Genomic DNA, 26,300 nt, shown 5'->3' on the forward strand with positions numbered 1-26,300 from the left:
CCCAATATTATTAAGTTACCTTTAGATTTTTTTTTACACAACATTAACATTAAAAACAAAAAGGTTAAAGATCATTCAGACTATTGGAACATATATAGCTCCTTTTAGTGAAAGTAAAAGTATCTTTCTTACTCAACAAACTGTGATGATGCAACATTGCCTCCGATTTGGGTAACTCTTTTACTTGACTGTATCAACACTATTAAGAGGATTGACACAAGGGTATATAAATTTGCTTGACACCATGCATGTCAGTGTTCCAGGCTCTGTGCTAGGGTATATCCACAGCTAAACTCTTCTTCAAAGGTATTCATCTACATGCACTGTATAGTGATGACCTGTGGCTCACTGACTGAGGTATTTGTTTAATCATTGGCACTAAGTCGGTACACTTGCCTGAGTACCGCGGCAGCTGTTGATTGGACATTTGTACAACACATGCATGCTTAACTGATTATGTCAAGGCTCTGTGAGTTTTGCTTTTACTGTGATTCGCTGCAGGGGTCCCAGCTGCTGAACTCAGTGACCTTGTCCCTACAAGGCAGCGGTCTATGCATGCTTTTTTTCAAGTGTTTGCTATGACAAGGGTACTCAATGCAGAATGTAACTATGTAACATCTAAGATTCAAATGACTCGATAAGTATTGCATTTCAGACTTAGAGCTTGGACCTTTAAACCCATCAATATCTCTGACGTCTGTGAAACAGAACATATATAGCATCTGGGTCATCTGTCAGTCATTGCTTCAATCATTTTTTTATTTATTTTTATCATTTTCCCAGGCACCTAAGGAGAAAAGATGTTATTTCCACAATTTTTGTTAATTAGATAAGACACTAGATAGGTTACAAATAAAGATGTGGACGTTTATTTAATTAGCCTAGCTAAAATATATAAAGAAATCTTTCAAACAGGTTTTTTCTTGTTTTTTTTTTTATTTTTTATTTCCATTAGCATTACAGGCTAAGGCGTTACGTGTTGCTAGGTTAGTTGTTGTAGAGTCCTTAAAAAAATCATACTTGTAAAAACTATTTAAATATCGTTTGCACTTAAGGTGAATCCTTGTGAAGTGATCAGCATGTGAATTGTAAAATAAGCAGTGTGATGCTGGTAGCTTTTATACTTGAAAGACTATTAAAATATTTCCTCATGCTCCATCTGCTTCATACCAATTACTGGTTCAAAGGCTTTATTGATTGAGAAACAATCAACATAAAAACACTTTGTAGATATTTCATTTCTGTTACTGTAATATAAAAGCATTTTTTTATAGTTTGTTTTGTGCCTGAATTTCTTTTTTTTTAACTGAAATCCAAACGCATCTTTTGGCTCTTTCAATAGTGCAGACAGTCGATATGTATTATATGTTGTACAAGGACCTCTAATGAAGACGATCAGTATTCTTGGGCTTTCACACTGGCCGAAAAACCAGTTTACACCCTGGAACAATCGGCTTTTAATGGCGGTGGGAACAGCTCACTAATGTGTGTCTACCTGGATCAAAAGACTCAGCAAGGGAACCATGTTAAAATGGCCTCGGCTCGGATCAGCTTGATCTGAGAACACCAGACCTGGGTTCCTGCTAAATTTGGTGACACCATTGAATGCAAGGTGTGGAGTTCAACACACCGCACCAGTCACGTCTGATCCAACAAGCAGAAACAACTCTGTTTAAATTCCATAAACATTGTACAGCACTGGTAAGAGGGATTCGGACAGATAAAATAGCAAAATATGAAGAGTAATGACTAATCTCTGGCTCCCGTCGATGTTGCTCTCCATTATTTACTTCCCTGATTTCCGTCGCACTGTCAAGATCATCAACGTATGCCAAAAGTCAATTGTTAGCGGGTTTTAAAAAACCTGGGTTTTCAGTGGGAAAGCAGCTTACTTTAAAACCAACAAAATATACGAGGACAAAAAGTTTTACTTTTAAACAAATAATAATTACATGTGATATTCCTTCCCTTTACTGTGCTCTCTCTTGCCTTCCTCTCTCATTTATTAATTAGTTAATACACATATATAGAGATATAGAAAGATATACAGATTTAGACATACAGATTGATATATATATAGAGATCTATCAATCCATCGATGAATAAATAGATCTGTCAGATATATAGATCTCTATGGTATCTAAAATGATAGACGGAGGGGGCAGAACAAGAGAGAAGGAGCGCAGATGTGTGTTTTTTACAAGTCACGAATAGCACGAAATAACAGATCCCTTAGCTGGCCAGAGGATACAAGTTTATGTTGCACTAGTTTCTGTAATTTGGATGGTAAGTGGGGTCTGAAAAAATCCCCATTGCTCACTGTCAAAGAACCACAGCAATGAGCTGCATCATAGTCATCAAATATCCGTAGCGACCAATAGTTCTCATCTCATGAGAAGTAGTTATTTGGGAGGCCAGTCATATGAAGGCAAGTCATTTGGGTTTGAGGTGAAATAAACAAGGAAGATGTATGATACTGTAGGCCTGTTTCTCTTACAGAGGCACCTAAACACAGTGCATGGCATAATAGATATTCAATATTTTGAAGTGAATAACTTGTGGGACTTCACCTCTAAGCTGAATACAAAATGTTAAATTGCCATCTCTATAGATCCTTCTAAAAACCTGTAGGAGTAACCTTAAACAAAGTGAGTTGGAGAGATGAGTCTGGGACTCTGGAGAATCTAGATAGGAATGGTCAAAGATAATCTTTTTATTCTTAGTGTACTCTAAAGGCTTCCTATTTCCAAAAGGGTGTGCTGTTTGTGACTTTGAGCTGTGGCATGATGTGGGATATTTTTCCCTGACTAAATAAAATACTTGAATTAACAATCTTCTTTTCAATATAAGATTATGTTGAGGCAATTTGGACATTTTTATATCTTCACTTCTTTTTAGCTGAGAAAAAGTCTGTATGTGTATGTTTACCTATCTCTAAAACTGACCACATTTTCCAGTGACAGTCAAATATTTTAATCTTCATTTTTGTGGATATTTTGAATACTTTACTCCTTAGAAACATGATGTCCTACTTTGGAAAAGTTCACAGAGGTATACTGCTCACAATGTGGCCTCAAAACCTTTCCAGACAACTGTATGTGTATGTTTGCTTAAATGGTGCAGAAACATAAAGAATTACAAAGCCTTTGCAACAGTGGTGGCTTGAATTTCGACAATTTTCCGCCTCAGACCACCAACAGTTGGTTCTGTTTTTGTGTGCATTTGTATCGATGGCATGGAATCATAATGCCTTTGTGGCAACAAAGACTCACCAGCTGGCTGAGTTATTGTTCCTTAAAACCAAACCTGACTTCCACAGTGTCCCTTAATGCAGACAAGCGTGTCTGCTTACACTGAAAACACATATACACTAAAGTATTGAATACCTCATAAGACAAAATCACAGGTAGGTTAAAGTGGGGAGTTCTTTTTGTAAAGATGTTATTGGTGGCAGTGTATAAAATCTACTCAACACAATTCATATTTTCCATCCACTAATTTATAGTCAATGATTCAGTAAAGACTGACAAAATATATGTATGATATGATCATTAAAGCCGATGATTGTCTTAAGACAATGTAAGGAATTTTTATTTGTTGGATTCTGTTTTGTTTGTGTTTTATTGCACCATTCATATAGTTAAGACGCAATATACATGCATGACTTGTGTAGTATTATTCTAGAGGATGGTTTGGGCAGACTTAAAGATTGACTAAATAAATTCAACATTTTTTTGTCAACATCTCCATCTGTTGTCCAAGTTTATGTGTTTGAGTGTATTTTAATACATTTAGTATTGTGTATCATGATTTTTAGTCCATGATATCAAACCATTTCCTTTTGGTAAATCCCACTAAAGTAGCAGACTCTAAGCAACTCCACAATACCCCATTCTTCTTTTCTTTAAAGGGCATTTATTACTGCCACAAGAGGTCTTACTAATCACTTGCCACAAACAAACACCCTTAGCCTGATTAGAAAACCTAATAGATCAACCTAAATGTAGTCAAGCTTATTACTTTAAACAGACAGCTATGTGTTTTACTCGCCGCCAGAAGCACATCTGCTGTGTAGCTGAAAGGACCTGTCAAACCTAAATTATTAGACGTAATAAATGGATGCAAGCTGAAGTCTGAATTAAGATCTCTTTTCACTTATACAATTAAAGAAGTAGATTCATAAGCTGTTACCCAAACCCTAAACAATTCTTCTTTTTAAGGTATGGTAACATACCATCTATGTTTTCTGTGGTTTAATAACACAGACTATGTTTACATTTGATCACTGCTGCACTTTATGGAATGGAAATATTAATTTACTGCCTGATGCTACGTTCAGACAGCAGGCACTGGAAGCAGCAAAAAAGGCTTTTTTTCTTCTTAATTTTTTATGCTTGTTCACATTAAGGTCCGATACACATCGAGCAGCTTTGATGCTCCTGAATCACACCCAGTAAAGTGTGTCCAGATGCATCTGATGCTTCTGCTTCCCCCGTGTTCAATGCCAGAGAGCGGCTTTATAATTGGGTAAAAAGTAGTTTTAATATGTTTTAAAGTGAGAAAGTCCACCTGAAAACTTCTCTGACATCTGTGCAGTCAGCTTATCAAGATTCCAATCCCACATTCAAATATTATTTCGCTGTCAGAGCTGCTCAGACCTCCTTACACTGGCGGTGCTCTCTCCCTGGAAATCCTGTTCAACAGCAGCCTCTGGCCCGCTTGCCTCTTTGGGGTTTTCCACAATTGTTCGCAGCGGCTGGAAGGCGTTTTTCACGGGCGTAATCCAAACTGCAGGCACCAGAATAATAAAATTGAACATATTTTGCCGGCAGGTTTTGACATTTTAAGTTCATTTAGGCATTAATAAACTGTTTCAGAGGAATGATCATAGTGAGCTGCATTAGCAGTGCTGTGTCTGTCTCCCTTCCAGCTACTAGATCAGCTTCTCTGATTGGTTGATGTGGCGTGTCGAGCAGCAAAAGTTAAATTTTTCCAACTCCAGCAGCTGCTGCTTTCATAGCACGTCACGTGCGTCAGAAACTTAGAAGCTCATGACGCATTGCTTCAGCTGCTCAGAGGCACTGCTCCTGCTGCTCAAAACGCACTACAGGAATTTTTGCTGCGCCTTCATGCGTGTCAACCATTAACTTTGGATGTAAACTAGCTGCTTCCCTTGCATGTGTGTTCTGAACATAGAATGAAAGCTGTACTAAATGAAATTTTTTTTTTGTATACACTCTGCGTATACAAAATGACAATAAAAGTTGTCTAAGTCTATACCTCCCATTAGCACCTACTTATATTAAAGCTGTTGAAAGCTGTCACACAACATAGAAATAGAGCTTAAGCAGAGGCCTTTTTCAGGATTATGGTGTGTAGCATCAACAATTTGACCACCTGCTAAACCAGCCTGCCACCTAGTTTTTTGAACACGCTGAGAAATTTCCTTAGTCCCCCCCATGCATCTGTTCCATCCACATGCACCAAATGTGCAGAATCAGTGCAATCATTTAATTACTTTGATTATGACCAAATGAAAATGCCACTTAATTTTATACTCTAACGTGCAATCATTGTACTCACCTGGGTGGTTAAAATGAAATAAATACAGCTCATATGAAGATTTTGGTCGATAACATTACTAAAGTGGAGTAACAGCACATTAAAGAACACCAAGTACCTTAGACATATTAGGAACAAGTAGTGGAGAGTGAAATAAGGTTCAGGGTAGTACATAATTTCCCCAGCTTCTAACATCTTTGAGAGCACTGGTCAATCTATCCTCCACAAATGGAAAGAGTATTTCACAACTGTAAACCTGTCAAAACATGGCTATCTACCTAAACATTCAGGCCAGGCAAGCATACCATGTTTTTAAGAAAGTCTTAGGATGTCCTGTTAGAAGTTTGTCACAAGGCCCCCATGGTCATTGGGGTAAACAAAGTCATAACAAAGTTTGTGGTTGTCATGCTATTTTTGGAGAAGAACATTGTGCATCACCTTGAACAATGTTTCCTCACAGTAACACATTACTGTTGAATTCCTTTTGTGGATACTTTTCTAGAACTGACTTGAAGACTGGGCGAATAGTTTAATCTTTAAAAGTGTAGTGCTGGTAGATACTGATGCTAAAAGAAATGACACTTGTGTTTACAGTGTATACAGTGTGTTTACAGTTTGCATTTTTCGTACAGGGCATTTATATAGTTCAGCATGCTCCACACATTTATTTTTTTTTTTTTAAATCTTATCACATTTTGAAAGCTAAGCATAGTCTGGCTTAGTTCGTACTGGAATGGGAATACCAGGCTTAAGCTATTGAGCATGCTAGTTTAGGGGTTAGAGCAAGGTGCTTGTATCCCAGGAAAAGGTTAAAGAAAAGTTACCGTAAACAGTCACCCTCCACATTTTGCAATCCGATAGACCATTTTAGACCAGCAGATTGAGAAGTCATTGAGTTATTTCTAAAAACAAGGCTTCCATCAGTTTCTTTATGTAGTTAGTGGGTGAGTTGCTGTTGTTCAAATAACTTTTCCATTTTCTTATAATGCAGCTGACTGTGAAATACTTGGAGAGAGAGAAAATATGACTTGACTTGATTTCTTGAAGAGGTGGCATCCTATCATAGCTCCAAGCTGGAATTCACCGAGGTCCTGAGAGCATCCCATTCTTTCACAAATTCTTATAACTTCTAACAACAATCTGCATGCCTAGGTGCTTGATTTTATGGACCTCTGGCCATGATAGTGATTTGAACACCTGATTCCAATAATTTGAATGGTTGAGCAACATCTTTTGGCAATATAGTGAATCTAAAATTAAGGTAATCCTAATAGGTGAAAAATTATGCAACGTTGCTTTAAATATATCTTCTACTTGCCTTCACCACTTTGAAATAAATATTGTCTGTAAAAAAAAAACATGACTAAAATTTTACTTACAATTGTGTGTAACTCAAACATACAACAGAGAGAAATATTTCCTGTCAAAATATTGGCTGTCGAAATGTAGAAAGTACAAAATGTGGCAGTAATGGTATTTTCTGTGTTTCTTGCACACACACGGAAGACCTTTACAGAAATGTGAGATATTTAAACCACACTGTTTGCATGTACAGCCTGATCATTAAACTGTCTGTAGAATGAATTTACAGAATGGAACATGTTGTTTTAACTTGAGCTTGACCATAGAAACAGTCAAGTTTGTACGAAGTCATGCATTTTTTGTTAACTTAGGCTTCCATGTGTGAGCAAAGGCTCAGCCGGGGGCTATTTTCGTACTACCTTTACTTGCCCAATGAGATCACACCGTCCAGCATCCAGAGAATGTGAAAAATGGCATGGTTTAAGAGCTTTTGAAGAGCAGTGCATGTTATCAGATGGAAGAGACTTATTGAGAGGATTGGCTGGAATGAAATGTGATCCACTTCTATTACAGCAAAATGAAGGACAGGGGAGAGATTGAAATGCCTCCTAGAGTATAGCAGCTTTCCCAATCTGCTGCTCATCTATAGCAGATGCCAGGACTGCACCTCAACACCACTTAATTTACACTGTTTCAAATCCAATTTCCAACTTGTGTCCTACCTAGAAAAAGGAGGATGCAAAATAGCCTACAAAATTCATAGTTAAATATGTGTAGAAATAGAATATGCTTGTCTATATAAAAGTATGGGCGTGTAGGGAGGGCATGTATAGTAAGACATCAACAGTATGTTAAGGTTGAACCACTGAAAAAAAGGGCCAAGGGTATTCTAACAAAGTACAGTATCATCTAAGGCTAATAATACATGCTGCTTAACCCAGTCTAGTTTGACTAAGAAAGAATCTTGGTTACTGGTACCTAGATGTTACATTTATTTAGGTCACTCCTAAAGTTTTGAGTATGAGATTCAGACTACATAGTTAATGGCAAGTATATAAAAGGTGTAATGCTTTTAAGTTAGTAAGGTAACTTTATAAGCAACTCTTCCATAGGAATGCCAAAGATTATAGAGGGAATTGCTGTGTAAGTATTAAGAGAGTAACAATTAAAACACAAAAAAGTGCATGTATGGGAGACATATGCTGGAATGATGCTAGTCGAAATGCTTAAAACAAAAACAGAAAGGATCCAATGTCTTGATTCAGAGTGGAGAACATTTTGATGTAGAATGACTTAATGTGACAAGTGGAAAACTCTAATTTTGTCATTCCAAAACCAAAAATCAAATCTTTAAAGGTATGAAATGCTGAAAGGAAGAGGTGACCTGGCTCCTGCCACTAACAAACTCCCTACCTCACACCCACCTTGGCAGGCAAAGATTATACTGAACCATATTGCTTAATATGTCACATCTGTGTTGAAGTGCACTCTGGAATTTCAGCAGCTAAAAATGTCTGAGGTAAGGTTCTTTAGGGAAGTTCATGTTTACCTCTGGTGATGGTTAACTAAGTGGACATTGTAGTGGAAAGTGGACAAGAAGTAATTTTTGATAAACCTGCTACTCCCAAGTCAAAGCAACATTTAAAACAGGACTGATAAGCAGTGTTTAAATAAAAAAAGATACTCTACTAGTTCTAAAAAGCAGCAGTAATCAGCTAAGCACTCAGGGCTATGCCACACCACTCTGCTAGAGTGGTTGATGCAAATTCTAGTATAAGACACCCGTGATCTGTGTAAAACATACATTCTTAAAAAAATATCTTTAAAGGCACATAGTGTAACTTTTGGCCACTAGATCTGTAACTTTCACGTCTAGTTCCCCTAGTAGCCACAAGCTCCGTAGCACTGTTGCACAAGTCAACAAACAGTCAGCCGGCCAGACTCCCATGTCCCGTTACTTGAGCAGCTCTAATATACTTTTGTTGAATGCTGTTTTTGTTTATTTTTAAACGGCTGAAGGTTTATTGTCGATGGTTTTGTTTCATCACTAAAAAATCTAATAAGCTATTTCCATCTTGTGCCCTGGTCCAAACAGGTTAATTGTTATGTTAGTGAACATTTTACTTTGTTCTCTTTAATATTTTCGTGCTACTCAGTCACAGACAACTATCACCCCAAGTGTCTGGACAGTGTCGTTTACATGCCTGTCTCGCTTTACTGCAGCAGTGGCATGGTTGCGCGTGGAAGGCCAAAGTGTAGAAACAAGCTCCCGTGGCATTTGAAGCTTTTGTGTGTTAGGTGCCAGTGTGTCACTTCTTTTTACACACATGGGTTACATGTGCAGCTTCAAAGACATTGTGAGTCACTCTGACAACTGGCAGTCGGTTATCACTGACAGGAAAGCAGAGGGAGGTTGCCGGTGACTGGGATCCAATTAGTTATCTGAATGACTGTTGTTGGTAAGAAGTGGGATTATAGGGGAACAGCTCAGATCTCCGACTTGCTGACAAATGAGCATGCAGAAGAAATACCAAAGTGCAGCATCATTTTTCAATCCACCATATGCAGAGTCCCCTTCAGACATTGATGTTCTCCAACAGGTTCTTATTTTCACCACAAAATATTCTTATCATGCATCACTATGTCAACCTGTTTTTAATTAGAGACGATACGATGAAAATGGAGCCTTTTCATGTTGCTGTATTTATTCAAAAAGTAAAAAGTATACATAAACATGACTAACAATTAAGTATTCCACCCAGCAAATAGCAACTCTACAAGATTGCTTTGAAAAGTTTTGTAAATTATCTCAGAAGGCTTTATGTAGAAGGCTTTTTGTTATTTATTACGTTTTTATGCACAGAGATTTTTCAATACACTTTAAGACAAATAAGTAAGGCATACGACAATAAGCAACTTTATTAGCAAAGGCCATTTCATTGGTGCCAACAATGACTTGGAAACAAATAGGAAAAAACTAAATATGATGAGGATTTGCAGGTGACCAAATTTGGGTTACTATTTTAAAGAGAGTTAAGGGGATTTTGTAACATCTCAACTTTATAGACAGTATTACAAATACATTAGTTTTCTGGGGTACATGTGCAAGCTCTAATTTAAGTAAAATACAAAATCACCTGATCAATCCAATGACCATATAATCTCAATACTAAATAATCAATAATAAATAATAATGACAAATTAAAGAGTTCTATTTGACTGACTTTCTAAAGTAAATGTCTTTTACAAAAACATCTAAAATAAAGTTTGGAAAAATATTCCTAATTATAGGAAAGTCAATAATCTTGCTGTCCCACCGCTGTGCAGTGCTGTTTCAGCTGTTGTTTTTTTGTTTTACTAATTCCTATCGCTCCTCAATGCCCTGGAGCTCTAGGAGATGTCAATGGAAAGTGACATCAAAGTCACATCAAAATCCACCTTGGTAGTTTTTCCTGGAATCATTGAAAAAGAGAGCTATAAGTTGGATTCAAAACAACATAGTAACGGAAAGGACGTTAAATGAGATTTGGAAAGAATTGGATATTGGCTAGATATGAGCATTCACAGTTCACAAAGACTGACCTGGTCACATGAGGTTTGGGACACATTTACCTTTAATGGGGAACAGGGCTGACAGGTGGTTCTGATCACAAAGTGTCAGAATACACAACGCATCACAGGTTTTGGCTTTCATGGTTGTGTTGGATTTGAAGCAAGGGATCTATGCCATCAATTAATAATGATATTAACATAAAATTTTGTTTTATATCAATTTTTTTTTTTTTTTTTTTTTTTATGAACATGCTCCTCAAACTGATTGCATGCATATTAGGTTTCTGAGAATATTATTTTCAAAACTGATTAGGTTTATAATTGATTAGGTTTATAATTGAGCAAAAAGTGAACCTTAAAACAGTTTTTCCTAAGTGAGTTATAAGGCACAAATTCATTCCTTCTTGTTAAAAGTTGCCTACAGAATGAATCACTTTTTTTATTTTTGTACCAAATGGTTAAAGATGGAGAAAGGGATTTTAGGGTGGAAGCTGTACATTATGTTGCTTCTTTTTTAGTTCTTATGTCAATCCATGTAAATTTTAGAACTACTTGATGATTAATGTAAGTCTAATTTGGGCACTTGCCTGACTAAAGCGCATTGAGTTTGTATGACCAGTGGGGCACTGTTAGTCACTTCTGTAGTATTCATGCTGTATGCTTACTCCACCTGCTTTTTCTCTAGCACACTTCAAAGCCGATTTCTTGATCCAGCCCTGCTGTTTAACATTAGCACTTGACCTCCTGTTTCAGTCTGCAAGAAGGGAAAAAAGTCTTTCTTCTGGGAAAGCCCTTCATTAACTTTTATGGGAAACCTTTCGGCCCATCTTTTTTTCTTCCGTGCAATAAATACAAGCTCATTTTTCTTATTTTTCCATACCAGGCTATCCAGTATGTCTAACTTCACATACTGTGAAGGTTCTCTTGGGAAATCCTCCTTTATCGGGCGTTAGTCAATACCATGCTTGGCAAACTGTCTTTCCTCTTTTGGGACTGCCTCCAATTTCATTTTTTGGAAAGTGTGGGTGTAGCTGTACTGTTTTGATAGGGTTTTCTCTTACAGAATGTACTTTTCCATTTTTGCCAATTTTTATGGAACTCTGGACAGAGCAAAGGTGAACATCTGCTGAAACACCTCAAGGATGAAAAGATTGCAGATGTTAAAAGACATTAATGGATTGGCTTTCAGTCTAGGCAGTATGCAAAGCTTAAGAATTTAATAAAATGCATTAATAATAATGTAATTTTAGGCACAGTTTGTGTTGCATTATACTAATACAGAGAAAATACACTTATTTACCACATTCGTAGATACACCTGCTTAACTGTTTGAATAAAAAACATCGGATCGCTTGGTTTTATCTGCCTTTTGGACTGACTTGTGTATAAGGTCATCTGATAATAAATAATAAATTGAATGAGATTTGTTAGTAGAGCTGATTCTTAAGTTGCAGATGATGATGAAAATAAAATATAAGGAGCATCTTTTGTTGAAGATAACACTTTCTTGATGTCTGACAACAAGGCAAGACTTTAGTGATGACAGTGGAGCAACAATAGTTCAAATCACAATGGGTTACAGCTAAGCTGTCCATAAACAATGTTTATACACACAACATACTGAACCCCTCCTCCCATAGTAACTAGTAACCCTGGCTACACAGGATTTGTGGTTGGCCTTGTCCATTCTTTTATGGCCAAATCTTTAAATGGGTTCCAGCAGGATAATGCACCATGTCACAAAGCTTAAATAATTTCAGACTTGTTTTTGGAACATGGCGATTATTTCACTGTCCCCTGCAAGCCTCTGCAGCCGTTTGATCTCAGTCCATTACCACATCTTTAAGATGTTATTAAATCATGCAATTCACATAAAGAATGTCAGTTTTTGCTGTCAACTGCATGATGCCCTCATGTCAGTATAGACCTAAATATTAGATGACACCTTTTTGGATGTATGCCACAAAGTGTTAATGCAGTCTTAAAGGTCAAACAGGGTCTAAGGTACTGCTCTTACCCCTATACTACATCTTATGTCTAATAAGTGGCCCATGAGGGTACTTGATGTAAAGAAAAATAACGGTGTCAGAGCACACAGGAAGAGGAATTTCAAAAGGAACAGTTTGTTTCTCACGTAGTCCTCATACTTACTGAAGCTCAAATTCTCATCAGACCCCCAAGTATCCTCCCTATGGCTTTCCTGACCTTTAAGCATGGGATTCCACACTTTCACAGGAAGCCAGCTCCATACATAAAGAGGACTCCCCTTGTGGGAGGGAAGAGTGAAAGAGGGGAATCCTGCAAGGAATATTTAAACTTTATGTGACTCACTCTAGCTCTCAGCCTTTTTACTTGACCCCTGTTTAGCTCTGTACTCCCCTCACGCCAAGCATATTTCTTTTTGCCTTGAAAAGACATGGTAAGTCTGATAAATCCAGGCAAACCTTTTTAGACTGTTTGGTTGGACATTCCGTTCTTTACCCCATCTTAGGCCTCACAAGTGTTAAAAAGCTAAACTGGGTCAGTATTACTTTAACTTTCCTGGGGCCTCAAGAAAATGGAAATAAAACAAACACAATGGGGATTCCTACTGAAACCATTTCAATTTAATAATCTTCGGTACACGTGAGACAAATGTCAAGCTTTATTTCTGTAAAGACAGCGAATTGGTTGGCCAGAATTGTGGGAAAATCTCACAGGCTTTTGGAAAGTATTTCTTGTGACAGTTGTCAGGAATTGCATTTTTCCACTAAACTGTAAGTTGTTTAGTTCTTCACGAAGCCCTTTTCTCAAATTCTCCTAAAGCTTGAACTGCCACGCTGCAATGCTTCAGTGCATTGCTTTGGTTTAGATTGCGTAAAAAATCACGATGCTTCTAAGGATCTTGGCTCTTTCAGGCACCATCTTTTTCCTTGGTGTCTTAAGACTTTTCTACCTTTGCACTTTGTTTCAATTTTCTTGAAAAATAGAAATGACCCTTTTTCAGATATATTTGCTGCACATTAAAAATACATTTGATTGCATTGAATAAATTTCTAATAACAAAGGTAACATGCTATGTTTCAAATGAAATCTTGGTTATGCTGTCTATCTAAATACAGTTGGGCAACTTACCATAAACTGTAGACGCAACAGAACCGTTAAGTTCTAAACGCCCAGTTTCTTCTTCAAATCTGCAATATGCAGATGCTCAGTCTACACAGATGAAGATTCATGTGGTTAAGACCTGCAACACTCTTGTAGTGAAGGCCATATTGAATACCTGTTCTGCTGTCTGTTACTTAGTAACATGTATACTAGGCAGCAGTGGATCTCCTTCAGCTTGTAGAACACATTCTCCAACACTGTTCCTCAAGTAGAAATAAAATGTCTCTCAAAGGCAGTGGTTTTGCAGCTGTGCTAATAGCATTAATATGGAAAAAAGAGGTGACATCTGTGGACTCGTAGTGGTTTTCCTTCTCAGGTCTGTTCTCTGTCCTGCCTTAGCCATTTCTGAACAATGGGAGCAATAATCGTTACATGCCTTGTTTTGTTGTGAGTTATAGTCCATCTACAAAGAAAACAATTTTAATACTTAGCTGATCTAACAAAACAAGCAGAAAAAATGAAATTTCTGATGTCAAGAATAGAACTAGACAGCTAAGGCAAAACTGACTTTATTTCAACAGGCTTGTAAAAGTATTGCCTTGCTTTCATCAGCTAAAATATTAAGCTAAAATGTGATGACAGCCAAACATATTTTTAATTGCTGGTTTTCGTTTTAAGTAAAGTTTGCTGTCAATATGAAATAAAAGCACTTTATGTGAATTCTGAAAACTACAGTAGTGGTTTTACTTTGCAGTGGAACTTAAACTGATGAAGTGATGAGTTTGCACAGCACAAAGGTTATGTTTCCATTGAGTGTTATAATGTACACATCATGGAGTCTCATAGGTTACTTGAAGCAAAAAGGAGCAGTGGTCTTCAGCCATGGGGTTGTAGAGGTATTGCAGTTTAATGTCATAATTTTCTGTGAGCCAAATCATAAACAATTCAGGAAAATACTTTTCCTGTAATCTTTACAAAGGTACAAAATGTTTGCATAAAGAGCTGAAAGCTGATAATTTCCACCAAACAGCTTGGGGTGGAAATTACTTCTAAATCCCCTTGGCTTAATGGGTGAAATCTTAGTCAGCACCTCTTCTACCAATCTTATGTTTATAAATTTGTCAGCAACCCTCGATTGGCTGTTAAGAACTTTAATTCAAGAGTTAATTAGCTATAGCACCCAGACAAAGTGCTTGTTCTGCTGCTTCATTCACCTATTTTTCGTATAACTTTTCTTGGCATTGTGATTTTATTTCATTTTAAGGCCTTGGCAGTGAATGCACTTACATATCTTTTCCAATGCTCACAATCTTTCAATTAGCATTGCTGCAAAAGTTGCCATTTTATTCCCTCTTAAAAACACAAGTGCATGAATACTTGACATTGTATTTCTTGGTTTAAATTCAACCACTTGTGTTAGCAATACTTTTAAGAAGTTTATTGTTTTATTGGAGCTGTTTTGCTAAATTGTAATAAAAAGTATTTCTCCATGAGGTACAGTAGTTTATTGGTTTTCCCACTTGTTTGGTTAGGTAGGTTATATCTGTCGGGGTCCAATCCAATAAACATGGAGGAGTCTCTGCGCCTAGCAGAGATATGTTTGTTAAAGCACCCCCACTGTTTTTTCTTCTCCAGAGAAGAGGCTCAGGTCCATTCATAAACTTCTCTTTCCATAACTCAACTGTCCAACAATTTCTAGCCTGCAGCTCTACTGTGTTTGTGGAGCCATGACATTTAGGGTTACAAAGAAGATTATCTCTGCAGCCCCGCTGATTCAAGCAAGTATGTTATTTGCTCTGGGACCCACACTAGACATGTGAAACATACTCATATTTCTGTTTATTTTTTGTAGTTCTCAACCCTGCTTCGGTGTCTACGTGTGCTACGCTGTGATTAGTCAGGTGTCACAGTTCAACATTTTCATCGAAGAACATGGCTGTTTTATGTCTTTCAATATTTCTTTACCATTATATCTCTTTTGCCATATAGTGCACATAGAAAAAAGAAAGATGCTTAATTCCTCTCAAGTATTTGCTTTGCTTAGGTAAGCATGAGTTAGGAGAGATACAATGCCTTGCAAAAATATTCATTTCAATTTAGATACTTTGCAGACCCGACATTCTTTTTTATTTGATGTAATAAATAAGGGGGTGAAAGGTGTACAGTGAAAGCAAAAATAAACTTTCTATCAATATACTGAAGAAAAACATTGACAGTTATGCTGGTCTTAGCTGGAATACTCTCAATTTCTTTTTGAAAAACAAGCAAAAGGACACTATTAACTGCATTTGTGAATGGGAAAATGTTTGTGCATTTCTTCCGACCAGATTTGGAAAGAGTTTGATTCATTAGCTAGTTGTCAAAAAAATCAAGAATGGGAAATGGCACAGCTGTCGCTGCTGCTGTGATTGGCTAAAAGCTCAACATGGAGGCAAGTGCCCCTTGATTTACCCAATCAGCTTGAGGAATTGTATTGAAGGTCACAAACACTTCAACAAGAGGCTTTCAAGATCGATAAATGTATTTTGAATTCTACACACTATCTATCTTGCTTATGAAAGGTTAGTCTACTTTATGATTTTTCAAATCAGAAAAAGGGCTGAATTTCCTTATTATTTAGAAGTCCAAAAGGCTGGTTTCACATTAGTGTTATCTAATGCTGATGTAGGTTCTCAGTCATCCAGGTCATATTCATTCCGTAAAAATTCAGAAAATATCCACTGGACTTAGTTTCCAAGATGAGTTTGAGTCTTATATAGACAAAGCCTTGTATCGCTCGCGCCGGTTGGAGCCTACCCGCTCAACAACCGACTCTTAACAATCATAGACAGGTTTTAGGTATTACAGGAGACAAACCCCCCTTAACGGCAATACCCCCCACCCCCCTATAACGACTGACCCTCAGAATCATAGACAGGTTTCAGATATATCAGGCTAACGATGGAACCAAACGACCCATTCATCGGTTACCATTTGCATGTTTCCAAGCGATACAGAGCTTTGTCTATATAAGACTCAAACTCACTGTGGATCCAGATATTTGAATTGAGAAAGCTTCCTGGAGAGGTGGCGAAACGTCTTCAAATCTTGGAAACCAAGTCCAGTGGACATTTTTTGAATTTTTACGGAAAGTGTTATCTAATATTCCAAATTAGCTGGGGCACTATTTTATTCTACTTTTTGGTCTCTAAAAAACATTATTTTCATTTTACAATAAATAGGGGCTTGAAATATTTCACTTTATTTAAAGTTAACCTATGAAATATTTTCCCTTTAAATGTACCTATATTTTATAGTAATACCTTTAGCTGCAGCCTGGGGGAGTTCTACTTGTGAATTGAATTTATTCTTGTTGTATGCAGAGGCATACATTTATTTAAAGGCAGAAAAAACAAGACACAGTTCAGTGTCCCATCCGATAGAAAATCGAATCAAATTAAGTCATAGCAAATGTATCTCATTAAATGCATAAAAATAAAACGTTATGCAACTGAGCTTTTGGTGCCAGATGCCAATGGTTTGTTCTGGTCTTTAGACTGGATTGAGGGGGAACAACATTTTCTATGTCTTGACAAACATTTTCAACTGAATTCAGGTCCACCCTTTGAGTGTGTTATTGCAATACATTAAAACACTTTAATGGGGTTATAATTGTTTTTTTACTGGTACACTAAAATGCTCTTTAAAAACCTTTTTAATCATTGTTTGGTGAATTTAATTTAAATAGAACTCATCCAGACCCCTTTTCAAAGCACTTTTCTTTTATAACAAGAGAAAACACAAAGAAATTGACTTTTATCTATGCATGTGATTGTTTTTTTGTTTTTTTCTGTGATGGAGTAGTAATGCATTTAAAAATTGCACACCAGTGGCACTTGAGGATTGGAGTTGCAGTTTTCTATGGGTCACTGTCAATAGTAAACCTCCACCAAATGCTCAAGTGCAACATATTGCTGTCTTATTTTCTTCCAGCATTTCACTGCTGTTAGCTTCATGCATCCTCCCATCATCCCATCAGCATGCTTCTTCCTCTACCATGTTTCGCTTTGGAGATTGTTTATAGTGATGTGCAGTATAAGTTTTCCAAAGTAGACATAGAATTTAAAGATATTACTTCTTCCTCTACTTGGCTTGTGGCATAATGCAAAGCTCCTAACTCTTGTTAACTCTTGTTTCTGTTCATAGTGGTGCACTTTTATAATAACGATCTCTGTGTATCTTTATGTATCTTTCAACAGTGCAAAACAGATTGGCTAAGGGGACTGCTGCATATAGTCGCTGAAAATGCTCACTATGATTACAGTACTTGTCAGCCTAGGCCTCTGGGTAAACAAATGGAACCATCTCTACGGCATCAGAGGTGTTGTACCTCAAAGGTCCAATGTCTTATCCTTTTCACTGTTAAATAGCTAAAAAGATCTGCGTACTCATTCTAAATTCCACCTGGTTGATTGCCCTGAACTGAAACCATTACTCCAATTTTGTTCACTGTTGCTCTTTGAACCTTGCATTAAGTCTTTCATATCAGTTGCTTTCATCATCAGTGTCTAAAATCTCAAGTCAAATGTTCAGCTATGACGCACAAAGCACATTCATCAAGTAAATGTCTGTGTTAGAATGAAAGCAGTTGGGTTTTTTTGCCCTCAGAGGTTTTAGCACGTCCTTGGATATATTAATGGGTTTTGTGCACAAGGTTAATGTCATAATCTGGGTTGTAACAAACCTGGCTGTTCACAAAACTACGCAGTCTAGTTCTTTATGTTCATACCTAAGATGTTGAATTTTTGGGTTACCCATAGCTCCATTGGTCTCATTTTAATGTTGTAAAATTAACATAAAATGTTTTTTTTATAATACAACATCAAAGTAAGAAAAATGGCAATTGACTCTGGCATTAACTCCGACAGTGTGCTTATGCTTCACATGATACAGTATTTCTCATTATGTCCTTTTTAAACTAAATGAAAATTAATAATTGAAAGAAAAGCTGTCAGTTTCCCCTTTTTAATTAATGTAGTAATTTGATGAATGGTGACACTTAATGATCATTCAAATAGGTTAATCCCTTTGTGTTAGGCTCCGGGAGGAATTCTGTATACCCATTATACTGGAGCGTGGGACTCTTGTCTGGTCAAGGGAGGCTAAAATGACCCTCAGGAATGCTATTGTTGTGTTCTCAATTCCCTTTCCAAGCGAACCATGCTCTATCAGACTGATGGTCCTCTTTAGCAGAATGTGATATCCACGGGTACCAGAGGCAAGAGAGGGGAGAATTGCTCCATAAAAAGGCTCAAATAAAAGCCTGTTCTCTCTGTTCTGTCTCTGCTGTCCGGAGCTGGAACGGCAGGAATGTGGCAGGCAGACCGACTGGCCCTCAGAGCCTTCAGTCCCCAATGAATTTTAAAAAGGCCTTTCTTCATTCAAAGCAGGGTGCTGACTAACAGCATGTCGCCTGGCCAAGCACTCAGGAGGGTGAGAAGAGAGTAAAGAGAAAAAGAAAAAGGAGGGCTGGAGGAAGGAAGAGGTTGGCAAAGGTAGCTAGCATCTTGGTTGACTTGGGTATTGGATGTCCCTTACAGTGAGAGATAATGGCCGCTCAATATGAGAAGTCACTCTGGAAGCATTCTTGACCTTACCAGGAGAGGCTAGAGGGAATAAAGGAAATACGAGACAAAAAATGAGGTGCAAAAGCTGAGGAGAGGATAATTATGTTCGACATAGTCCAGTGACAAATACATCTGCTAAAGGGGTGTTAAGAGGAATGTCCAATTGTGTTTACTGATTGTTTTTACTCCTAAGAAAAATGCAAATAAACATATACTTCAAGAATTTAAGAGTGTTATTAATTGTTTATGTAAAATATAGGCTGGACAGATATTGCTCTCAAATATTCAGTCCCGCTAAAGAAGGTCTTGGATGACAATTTTTTAACCTAACATGGTAAACAGAAGACACACAAACATATTTTGATGTTAATCACTAAGGTTCTAAACATTTTCAAAGTGTCTAACTGATGTTTATTTTTGAAAGCATTATCTCCAATGACTAAGTTAGCCAAAAAGACATAATAAGAAAATGCATAGGGTACTTTCAAATCGAAGGTGATATTAGAGGACAGGACAAGAACCTATTACTTTTGTAACATTAAAAAATATGAATATTTTGACGGCAAAAATCAAGGTCAATGTAATAACAAGAAACACCCACTTTCCCTAGAATGTAAAGAAAAATAACAAAAGTGCTTCAATAATAAATCCATGAAAAAAACTCAGAGTGAAAGGAACAGGTTTTTTCATTACAGCATAAACTTAGAGCATTAATACTGATACTACTTTTTTAATTTTTTAACTTATAACTTTTCAGTTAGCTTCATAACATTTTCATTTAGCCTTTTACCTTTTTCTTAACTTGTTAGTTTATTATAAGGTTGTTTCTCGGAAAAGAAATTGTCTGTGGAGATACTCCATCAGTCAGAATAACAAAAAAAAAGTCAGAAAATGGAACACAAATGGCAAAGGTCTGGACTCTAGATTCATTATAATATCTGTAAAGAGAGACTTAACGGATATAAATTACAACTGAGATCATTAGCAAAAACATTAACAATAGTTGTCTTATTGGAGGCTGACAAACACCCCTGGACTGTGGCATCTGAACCCCACGCAGCCAGGGTCCCACAATTTTGCTAATTTCTTCACAGAAAAATCTCCAAAGATTAAAGAGGCAGTCTCTACATGTATATCAAGTTTTTTTCCAAGCAAGAAGGAGCAGCAGTGAATGGCATACGTCTTAACCCTAATGTATTTTATTTGGCAGTGTGCGGGTGGAAAATGGTTCAGACTATTTTTTTAGATACTTTTTTTTAAACCTATAAAACTTTTTTCCCCTTTAAACTAATATGAGAATATAGTTAAATTTAATAAAAGAAATTTGCTTATAACAGAACTGGATTCTTCTAACAGGAGCCAGACTTTGACTTAAGCACCATATGTAGGTTAGAAAGAAAAAATCAGGTCAGAATGTACTTTTCTTGTTAAATGTTTAATGATTCCATCCATCCATCCATCCATCCATCCATCCATCCATCCATCCATCCATCCATCCATCCATCCATCCATCCATCCATCCTTCCTTCCTTCCTTCCTTCCTTCCTTCCTTCCTTCCTTCCTTCCTTCCTTCCTTCCTTCCTTCCTTCCTTCCTTCCTTCCTTCCTTCCTTCCTTCCTTCCTTCCTTCCTTCCTTCCTTCCTTCCTTCCATCCATCCATCCATCCATCCATCCATCCATCCATCCATCACTTAAGGTATTAAAATTTTGTTGGAAATCTACCTCTACCTTTAAAATAATAGGTCCTAAATTCTCCAGCTCTGGAAAAGTAGTAGTGTTTTGTGTTTGTTTATTGCTTGTAGGTACTGTATGTTTCTGTTGTAAACTGTCTCTTGACCCAGATGACTTGGTCAGTTATAGACCTATATCCAATCTTTCTTTTTTATCTAAGATTCTTCACCATAATGAACTTTTCAAAGAGTTTCAGTCTGGCTTTAGAGCTCATCGTAGCACTGAAACAGTTCTGGTGAAAGTCGCTTGTCTCATGGCCTCAAATCCTGGACTTGTATCTGTACTTGTCCTGTTAGATCTCAGTTCTGCATTTGATACAGTTGATAATAATATTCTTTTAGAAAGAATATTGAATATTGTAGGAAATAAAGGAACTGCACTAGACTGGTTTAAAACTTATCTATCTGACAAATCTTCATCATGACAAATCTTCATCATGCTCCAGGATTACCTGTGGAGTACCACAGAGATCAGTGCTAGGACCAATTCTCTTTACTATATATATTTTCCCATTTGGTAGAATTATTAGACAGCATGGGATTAATTTCCATTGTTATGCTGATGATACCCAGCCGTATTTGTCTATAAATCCCGATGAAGCTAACCCATTACATAGATTACAGGCATGTCTTGAAGATTTAAAAACCTGGATGACTCTTACCTTTCTGCTCCTGAATGCAAATGGTAAATAGCATGTACTTATATAGCGCCTTTATTCAAGTCAGGAGACTTGACCAAAGCGCTTTACACTATATTCATTCACCCATTCACGCACACACTCACACACTGATGCAGACAAAACAGAAGTTATAGTTTTTGGAACAGAGTCTTTGAAAAAGAAGCTGAGTAGTCAGTCACTTCATTTGGATGGGATTAAACTGATCTCAGATAATAAAGTTTTTGATCAGGTCCTGTCATTTAAATCCCATATCAAAGGGGTTTCTAGAATTTCCTTCTGTCATCTGCGAAATATTGCAAAAATGAGAAATATCCTGTCCAGATAAAGAGAGAGATCATATCTCTCCTATCATGGCTTCTCTTCATTGGCTTCCTGTTAAATCCAGAATATAATGTAAAATCCTCCTTCTTACATATAAAGCCTTAAATGGCCAAGCTTCATCTTATATCAGAGATATGATTGTTCCTTATGTTCCTAACAGAGCACTTCGCTCTCAATCTGCACATTTACTAGTGGTTCCTAGAATTTCTAAAAGTAATGGGAGGCTGATCTTCCTGGAGAGAAATATCAGCTGTGCTGCAGACATCAAAACCTTTTTTTATAGATGTTGGGGATCTGCCTGTTTCTCAGTGTAGTCCTGTTTCTCTGACTGTGAATGGCTGAATGTGCTCTCTTCATCCTCTGACATGGGAGCTGGCTTGGAGCTTGTCTTCCTGGCTGTGTGTTTCCTGGACGGGGCCACCCTTTTACAGTTGCCTTTTGCATCTCTGCTTCTTCCTGTATCTCTGCTTCTGTCTCCTTGAACCCCAGTCGGCCTCGGCAGATGGCCGCTCACACTGAGCCTGGTTCTGCTGGAGGTTTCTTCCTGTTAAAAGGAAGTTTTTCCTCTCCACTATTGCTACAAGCATGCTTAGTGTGAGTGATTGCCTTTGAGTCGATGAATCGACGCAATCAACTGGTTTTCCTTAGATAGAAAACTTTTAATCAATTTAACTGTATGATTTGGTGAACTGTAAAGTGCCTTGAGATGACATGTGTTGTGAATTGGCTGTATATAAATAAACTGAATTGAATGGATTTAATTTGCTAATCTTTCACCGTCTTTTCCTCTTCTAAATCTTCTTTTAAAGACTGTCATTATGTATCTGCACAAGCTGCTGTCCATTAGCTATGGATAGCTTCTTAAGGAGATCTGATTTGCATAAAATTCTTGCTCAACCTCTATGTGAAAGTGGGCCTTGTGCGATCTTGGCGATAAAAGTAATCAATATGCAGATATGAATTTCCAAAATATTTAGACAATCAAATTCATACGCTGACAATCTAAAAGCAGTCATAAACACAAAGCATCGCTCCACATTGCAAATCTCCCTAAGATTTAGTTACAGAATATATATCTAATATTTAAGCACTGACTGACACAAATGTCACAAAATGCAGTTACTTTAGTCATACATGGTATTCCAGACCATTGTGGGTGACTTGTTTTTTTTTTTTATTATTATTATCAGAAAAAAACATGTTTTTCATTTTAACTGTGTCATTATAATTTTTTTTATTTGAACCTAAAATTTAAAAAATGTAAGTCATCACACATAAAAGATAAGATCCTATACTGCTGTGAGGTGAGGCAGCCTAAACACACTGCGGGTCACATTACTTCCAATGATGTCACAGGAAATGCTTGAGAGCTGAGGGAAGGGAGTCTCATTTAGTTTACAAAATACCAAAGAAAGAGAATGCTGCAACTAGAGACAATGTGCAATGAGATGAGGATAAATTATTGTAAGTTTAACAGTTCACCTATCTTTTTTGTTGATAAATGAAATAGACCCTGCTTGTTCAATACATGTGTGAGCTTCATAGAAGACATACCCTCACACTTTCTCTCATTAAGAAATGTATTACTTGACAAGATTAGCTGAAGTTATAAATGTTTGATGAATCAAATAGAAAAATGTGCAAGGCCTCATTTGCACATCAACATCTTAACCTTCTTGATTTCTCTTCACAGTCTATTTTTTTTTTTTGCCATATACCAGAAAAAGCAAATATTCAATGCTTACTAAATGAAAAAAAATCAGGCGAATTAAAAAATAAAGACAAAAAATAAGCATATTTGCTGCAACCTGTTCTTATGCTGTATGATGTCACTTCATTTAAAAATTACTAATCAATTTCTGAACCTATTTTATGAAAGGACGCCATGTTCTTTCTGGTAGCTGCTGTTGTTAAACCAAAAACTCAGAGTTTCCATCCTTAGGCTAGATCAATTCAGAGTTAAGGATTTGAGTCTGAGTTTGTTGAACCTGCTTTATGAAACGGGGCTCTGGAGTTTAACCCCCTCAAGACTGTTGAAACAGCTACAGAATTCCAAAGGAAATCCAACATACTCTTACTCACCATAGTCAACAACATTGTGTCAACAATGGTCCATAGCAGGGGTAACCAATTAAAATTCTGTGGGGTCCGAAAAAAGAAAATCATCAACCAGTAAAGGTCCATAGACATTTTCTATTATAATCTGTTACTTTAAACGGAATTTAACACTGAAATAAAATGAGGTGTTTATGCATCCATGTTATACATTGAATTTTAAATAAAAAAATATTCAAACATTTTTTTTTCCTTTTTAAAAGTATTTTTTTAAGTATAGAGCAGCAATCTTTTAGTTGGTATATAGACAATTTCCTGATTCACTTTTTTAAGAAAAACCTGAACTGTTTTTTTTTTTTTTTTGTTCTTGTTGTTTTTCTGGCTTAATGAGAGCAGTGGGCTTTCTTTCACCACAGTTCTTCCAGCAGTCGAAACTTTCTCTGCTTTCTTTCTCATTGTTTTCTCCTTCTTTCCCATCGCCCGGATTGCCACAGGTTTGCCTGCTGTGTCTGAAAGTAGCTAGCAGCAGCAGCCCAGACTGACACAGCTCATTGGCTAATTTGTATCACGTAAAGCCTGGTCCCGGATGCTCCGGAGGGCTTTATCATTTTAACAGGAGAAGCAACGCAAGTGAATTTAGATGATGTTGTCGGACAACATGCAGTAAATCATAAATGTTTTAAATCAGGTTGGGTCTGGATTAGCCAGCAGGTGGGTCCGGATCCATACTGTGGTCCGCTAATCCATGACCTCTGGTCTATAGGAACCACTTTTCCTGGGACCTGAGATAATACACATACTTTAATACCAATCTGAAGAGGGTCCGGCAGAGACGTTACCACTTCAGCAACTCAAAGACTAAATATGGGAGCTGCTGGTCATGTAACTGTGTGGTCTGAGTCAGACGCAAAACAAAACAGTCCAGACAAAATCAAACAACTAGGGCTTAAGCGTTAGATCAAGAAAAGGCCAGCAGTTTTCCCTACAGAGACTTCACATCCTGGACACACACTTTTCTGACCAGTGGTCTTCAACTCAAATTCTTGAAGGCCGATGTGTTGCAACATTTAAATTTGTCCCCTACCCTATGCACTTGAATCAGATGGCTAAACCTCCTCAATAATATGCTGACAAGCTCTGCAGAGCTTTACTAATGAGCTCATATTGGAGTTGGGTGTGTTGAAGCAGACACAAGTATGAGCTGTGGAACAGCATCCTTAAGGACAAGAGTTTAGACCACTGGTTTATACATTTAACTTTAAGTTAAATGATCTGCAAATATATTTTTTTGACATAACAGATACAGTACACACAGAACAATTTCTGAAAGTTGGCTATAAAACCAGTTCAATTTTTTGGTCAAAGGAAATAGCATCTGTCCATTGGGTCAGGGTGTGAGGGGGTATTATCTGGACATGGCAGTCTACCTGGATGAGCTCATAGTTTGGCATTTTGCAGCTGAGTAGAACCAGAAGCAATATGCTGCCCAAAAATCCACTGAGCAGTGGGCTGAGGTCATAGTGAGATAGAGCTTGTGGAAACACTGATGCACAGGCTAACATGGCCAGTCCTTTAAAGTTTTCCCAGAGGAGCCCCTAAAAACAGGACAGTAAAATCTCACTGGGCGGTCTGACAAGAACAAAGCCGTCAGCAGCTTGTCTTCAGTTTGTGTTTAGAGATGACATAGAGATGAAATGTGGATTTTCGGAAATATATCCATATAAAAATATATCCTAACCTTAAAAATGGGCATCGTTGATCTTCCTCCTCATAATTTATGAAAGGCAAGTGGTCCAAAACAGGAGGACAGGAAGGGGTCTTTTAGTAAACTTTCTTTCTCCGGTCACTGCCTTGTTAAAGTTTTAGTATGCTTCCTGCTAAATGACATCATGACACGGCTCATTTAGATGATGTAATGGCTACCTTTAGGAAAGAAACAATTACATTTCATTACACACTTTCTTAGCAGCTATCTTTTTCAAATATTATACTGAAAAGTTTAATCTGTAAAGTTTATTTTATCATTTGAATAGGAATTGTTCTTTGTATTCATTTAATTGTTTTATTGGGACAGCGCATATTAGTGGAAAACATATAGATATAAACATGCCAGTTTTTAGCCAAAGGCTAGCTTCCATCCATTGTCCCAAGGGCAGGAGTTACAGGGGGTACTCCATTAGAAAACAGTAAAACTGAAAAACCTTAATATATTCAAAAAGGGTCACTTATATCACTTTTGCAACACAACAAACTTTACAGTTTGACAACAGTCAAATTAAAACACACACACAAAAATCTCACCCTATATTTCACAAGCAAGATTCAACAAGAAAAAATGTCATACAGGATAATGAAATGTGCAATACTGTTTTCTGTGTGAACTAATGTGTGGATATTTGATTCTG

The 26,300-nt window shown here is 37.1% G+C and overlaps 1 protein-coding gene across 2 annotated transcripts in view; it reads left to right on the forward strand.

Moving 5' to 3' along the window:
- ddah1 (dimethylarginine dimethylaminohydrolase 1) overlaps positions 1-26,300 on the forward strand; it is a 90,395-nt gene that overhangs the window by 32,708 nt on the left and 31,387 nt on the right. The gene's annotated exons all lie outside the window — the stretch shown is intronic.

This window comes from Cyprinodon tularosa, unplaced genomic scaffold (assembly GCF_016077235.1).
Source record: "Cyprinodon tularosa strain WSP-4 unplaced genomic scaffold, ASM1607723v1 ctg35, whole genome shotgun sequence".
NCBI classification, from domain to species: domain Eukaryota; kingdom Metazoa; phylum Chordata; class Actinopteri; order Cyprinodontiformes; family Cyprinodontidae; genus Cyprinodon; species Cyprinodon tularosa.